We start from the raw sequence: 6,000 nt of genomic DNA on the forward strand, positions 1-6,000 counted from the left end.
AATATTGTGAATTCTTATACATTTTAAATCATTTTTAAACAGTGCAGGTCTGGTCAGCCACTGTGGGCTACCTGACCTAGGCCAATGAACATGTTTTAAATAAATTAGGGGACATCGGGATGGTTCTAACACAGGATAGTTGTAACACTCAATATGTTTAATCAGGGACAAGCTAGAATCATATGACTCACTGTGCACATGGTCAGTTTAGCCCTCAACGCTCATCTGAAGAAGCAAGACCCTGTGATAAACTGCAGATTTTAATGACATTAATCTGATTGAGGTAAGAAATACATTTTTTTCACCAAATTTGTTTTTGCGCTGGCATCACCTGCTTTGTCGTTAGATTCACCAAACTGTGATCAGGTTTATAACCAGCATGTGTAGACATAGTTGATGTAAGTTAACAATGCTAAAGTTTGAACATGTAAATAAATTGAAGATAACTAATGCTGACCCTTGCAGCCATTAGATGTGATGCGCCTAAGGAGGTCTGGATGCTGGGAATTAAATTGATGGACCCACCAAGCCCGTACCCAGGGACTACCATACTACTGTCACAACAGTGAGTCTGATTGAGTGAACATGTCCAACATTCCCTCTCAGACACAAAAAACACGTGTTTTTGGAACACTTCACATGTGACACACACGGTGCTTTTAACAGTGTTTTCATCTTACATATTTGACTACATTGTGTATGTACAGTTTAAGTCGGAAGTTTACATAAACCTTGGCCAAAAACATTTAAACTCACTTTTCACAATTGCTGACATTTATTCCTAGTACAAAATGCCTGTCTTAGGTCAGTTAGGATCACCACTTTCTTCAACTTGCAAGCCTCCCCCTTTTTCCTCCAAACATATCGTTATGGCAAAACAGTTTTATTTTTGTTTCATCAGACCAGAGGATATTTCTCCAAAAAGTACGATCTTTGTTCCCAATGTGCAGTTGCAAACCGTAGTCTGGCTTTTTTATGGCGGTTTTGTAGCAGTGGCTTCTTCCTTGCTGAGCGGCCTTTCAGATTATGTCGATATAGGACTCGTTTTACTGTGGATATAGATACATTTGTACCCGTTTCCTCCAGCATCTTCACAAGGTCCTTTGCTGTTGTTCTGGGATTGATTTGCACTTTTCGCACCAAAGTACGTTCATCTCTAGGAGACAGAACGCGTCTCCTTCCTGAGCAGTATGACGGCTGTGTGGTCCCATGGTGTTCATACTTGCGTGCTATTGTTTGTACAGATGAACATGGTACCTTCAGGCGTTTGGAAATTGCTCCCAAGGATGAACCAGGTCTTGACTGATTTCTTTTGATTTCCCCATGATGTCAAGCAAGGTTTGAAGGTAGGCCTTGAAATACATCCACAGGTACACCTCCAATTGACTAAAATTATGTAATTTAGCCTATCAGAAGCTTCTAAAGCCATGGCAATTTTCTGGATTTTCAAAGCTGTTTAAAACGTCTTAGAGCTGCAATCCCGTTAACGGGATGATATGACAACAGCCAGTGAAAGTGCAGGGTGCCAAATTCAAAACAGAAATCTCATAATTAAAATTCCTCAAACATACATGTATGTTATACCTTTTCGAAGGTAATCTTGTTGTTAATCCCACCACAGTGTCCGATTTCAAATAGGCTTTACAGCGAAAGGACCACAAACGATTATATTAGGTGACCACCAACTCACAGAAAAACCCAGCCATTTTTCCAGCCAAAGAGAGTAGTCACAAAAAGCACAAATAGAGATAAAATGAATCACTAACATTTGATGATCTTCATCAGATGACACTCATAGGACTTCATGTTACACAATACATGTATGTTTTGTTTGATAAAGTTCCTATTTACATAAAAAAAATCTGAGTTTACATTGGCGCGTACGTTCACTAGTTCCAAAAACATCCAGTGATTTTGTATAGCCACATCAATTCAACAGAAATACTCATCATAAATGTAGATGAAAATACAAGTTATACACATGGAATTATAGGTATACATCTCCTTAATGCAACCGCTGTGTCAGATTTCCCCAAAAAATTACGGAAAAAGCAAACCATGCAATAATCTGAGACAGCGCTCAGAAAATAAATAGAATTATCCGCCATGTTGGAGTCAACAGAAATCACATTATAAATATTCCCTTACCTTTGATGATCTTCATCAGAATTTACTCCCAGGAATCTTAGTTCCACAATAAATGCTTGATTTATTTGATAATGTCCATTATTTATGTCCAAGTAACTACTTTTGTTAGCGCGTTTAGTACACAAATCCAAACGCTCGTGCAGGTCCAGCCGAACATCGGACGAAAACTTCAAAAAGTTATATTACAGGTGGAAGAAACTTTTCAAACTAAGTATAGAATCTTCATCTTTAGGGTGTTGTTATCATAAATCTTCAATAAAGTTCCAACCGGAGAATTATTTTGTGTGTAGAGAAGCCATGGAACGCAGGTCGCTATCATGTGAATTGCGCGTGACCAACCCTTGGCTCTCTGCCAGACACCTGGCTCATTCAGCTCCCATTCAGTCCCACAACACAGTAGAAGCCTCATTCAAGTTTCTAAAGACGGTTGACATCAAGTGGAAGGCCTAGGAAGTGCAACTTCATCCATATCCCACTGTGAATTCAATAGGGGCTGGGTTGGAAGTGGACCAACCTCAGATTTCTTACTTCCTGTTTGGATTTCTTCTCAGGTTTTTGCCTGCCATATGAGTTCTGTTATACTCACATCATTCAAACAGTTTTAGAAACTTCAGAGTGTTTTCTATCCAATACTACTAATAATATGCATATATTAGCAACTGGGACTGAGGAGCAGGCCGTTGACTCTGGACACCTCTGGGCACCTTTCATCCAAGCTACTCAATACTGCCCCTGCAGCCATAAGAAGTTTTAAAGGAACAGTAAACTGAAAAATGACTTGTGTCATGCACACAGTAGATGTCCTAACAGACTTGCCAAAACTATAGACCCGATGCCAAATTAACTGTTAGTTACTGAAGAGTTGTCCAGTGTTTTCTGTTTTTCTATATTTTGTAGAGCGGTTAAAAAACAAGTTAACGACTCCAACCTAAGTGTATGTAAACTTCCGACTTCAACTGTATATTTATACAGTAATTATTATTTAATGTGTCATCATCTGGGATTTGAACTCACAACTTCTTGGTTGCCAGCATTATGATATTTCTGCTATGCCACCACACCTGTATTCCTGCACTTGTTAAATATACACTCAAGAAAAACTATGATATTGTATTTCTCATAATGATTCAGGAGTAACATTGAAACAACATACAGAATACCCTCAAATTGCTGAAATATGTCAATTAAATCAACGATGAGAGAAAAGTCAGATTAACTGATAACTAAAAGACCACTGCAGATGGCACTCTCAATGCCTATAATAAATCTATGCACAGAATGTGTAGGGGAATGCTACAGACATTATTGCTCAGCAGAAAGATCAGCACACCTAAAATCCAGAAAGTGGGAGTCCAAATCCCAGGTGGGGTTATATTTGAGATGGAACAGCGTACCACTTACTTTAAAACCACCATACCATTACTTTACTTATAATGGTTTGGGACTATCTGGGACCATTACATAACATTTGTGTGCTTAATCTACGTCACGTTTGTTTTCAGCAGACTTCGCAATGGGCTTTGAACGGGGCACCTGGCTCACTTCCGGGAGGCAGCCCAGTTCCAAAATGAATGCAATCACTTTTTACCTGGTGTAACAATGTCTCTTCTGTCTTTCTCCTCGCCCCAACCTGGGCTCGAACCAAGGACCCTCTGAACACATCAACAACTGCCTCCCACAAAGCATTGTTACCCATCACTTCACACATCACTCCACAAAAGCTGCAGCCCTTGCAGAGCAAGGGAAACAACTACTTCAAGGTCTCAGAGTGAGTGATGTCACCAATTGAAACGCTATTAGCGCGCACCCCGCTAACTAGCTGGCCATTTCACCCCCCTTCCACCGCCTCCTTTTCTGCAGCACCCAGTGATCCGGGTCAACAGCATCAATGTAACAGTTCTGCTTCTGTCCCTCTCCAACCTGGGCTTGAACCAGGGACCCTCTGAACACATCAGCAAAACAACTAGGCAGATAGGCTAGTGGTTAGAGCGTTGGGCCAGTAACAGAAAGGTTGCTGGATCGAATCCCTGAACTGACGAGGTGAAAATCTTTTGTTCTGCCCCTGAGCAAGGCAGTTACCCCACTGTCCCCTGGGTGCCAAAGACATGGATGTCAATTAAGGCAGCCCCCCATACTTCTCTGATTCAGAGGGGTTGGGTTAAATGTGGAAGACACATTTCAGTTGAATGCATTCAGTTATACAACTGACTAGGTATCCCACAAAGCATTGTTATCTATTGCTCCACAAAAGCCACGGCCCTTGCAGAGCAAGGGGAAACAATTACGTCACGATCTCAGAGGGAATGACGTCACCGATTGAAAAACTATTAGCGTGCACTCCGCTAACTAGCTAGCCATTTCACACCTGTTACACTGGGGCAACCTGTGTCAGATAATCAAATCCCTTCAATATCTTATGTGAAGTGTTCCAAAAACATGTTTTCATATGTGAAACGTTACAGGAACTGTTCGAAAAACATGTTTTCACGTGATCACATTAACTTCACATAAAATCACATGTCATCACACAAGATCACACGTGTTCACATGTGGAATTCATTTGTTTTTTTCCCCATAAGGGACACCACAAACATTCAGTTGTTTAGTCCAGATGTTGTAGTTTAGTTGAGAAGGGCCAGTTAATGGAACGTAAAAATAATAAACATTTTATTAATTCGGCTGTTCTCATGTTCTCAATAAAAGCTATCAATATGTCGTTGAATGTCGTGATTTATGCATTTATTCAAACTGTTACATTTCCCCAAGCTCTGTTTCAACTGACCCGAAGGCGGGGTAATGTTTCCACAGAGCCACAATTTATCTGTTTTATTTAGAGAGATAATACCTATACCCATGTGTAGCAGACAGATGGAAGCTGTTCCTATCACGTTTTGAATGTAGTAGCTCAAACAATCTATGAGAAATTGACAAAAATGCCAGAAGTGTTACAGCCATCACCGGGTCTCCCCCACAGTACAGTCTGACCAGTCTACAGTCTGGTCATCAATGTCTCATTAGGACTCATGAAATGATCGCTGGTAAACAAGGCAAGCCACACAGTAGGCTGTGATATTGGTCGGTTTATATTCAATTTAATCCGTTAACCTGCACATAATGTCAACACTCACCTTCCCTCCACGACTGCGTATCTTCTCCAAAGCAAAAGTTATAAAACTAGGTAGCCTATTAGATATATCTGTCATAGCCATATTCCCGTGATAGTACACCGATACTTGTCCCCTCGTTGAAGTTATTGCGGGTTCGTCCGACTTCAAATAATTCGCTAAACTTTGTGGTTCGCGAGAATTAGGTTTCGGGTTTTGCCGGCAAACCATCGAATGACAAAATATGACATTTAGGGTACATAAACTACAGTCGTGGGCGCACCGAGAATGCTAATTTCCAATGACAATGTCCGAAGTTAATTTTCATTGGAATTCTAACAAAATAACTCACAGGATTGTGACTCACCGAAGGTTTACACACTTCTCAGAAAAGGATAGAACCTTAATCCGTCCTACACGGTGTGGGTGGAGCTGCAGTGAACACACTTTGCTCTGAGAGACCTGTTACGAAAAGGCTATGTATCCTCTGCCCGGCACTAATTCAGGGTATGGGCTTTAGAAACTAGCAGCCTGGTCTCATAGGTTAGACGTAACATAGTAAACATAAATCAGGGACTGTCAAATTATACTGGACAAAAATATAAATGCAACATGTAAAGTGTGGTCCCATGTTTCATGGGCTTAAAGAAAATATCCCAGACATTTCCATACACACAAAAAGCTTATTTATCTTAAAGGTTGTGCAAAAATGTGTGTACATCCCTGTTAGTGGGCATTTCTTCTTTGC

General features: G+C 40.5%; 1 protein-coding gene across 2 annotated transcripts in view; it reads right to left on the reverse strand.

The window, feature by feature from the left end:
* LOC139418283 (glycerophosphodiester phosphodiesterase domain-containing protein 5-like) overlaps positions 1–5,747 on the reverse strand; it is a 47,888-nt gene extending 42,141 nt beyond the window's left edge. Inside the window, exon 1 of one of the 2 annotated variants that reach the window (XM_071167639.1) lies at positions 5,620–5,747. The gene's annotated coding sequence lies outside the window, so the exon portion shown is untranslated. Of the gene's footprint in view, positions 1–5,276 lie in introns of both variants that reach the window. The other variant, XM_071167638.1, reaches the window with a different exon arrangement.
* Positions 5,748–6,000: the final 253 nt, after the last annotated feature.

This window comes from Oncorhynchus clarkii, chromosome 10, assembly GCF_045791955.1.
Source record: "Oncorhynchus clarkii lewisi isolate Uvic-CL-2024 chromosome 10, UVic_Ocla_1.0, whole genome shotgun sequence".
NCBI classification, from domain to species: Eukaryota; Metazoa; Chordata; class Actinopteri; order Salmoniformes; family Salmonidae; genus Oncorhynchus; species Oncorhynchus clarkii.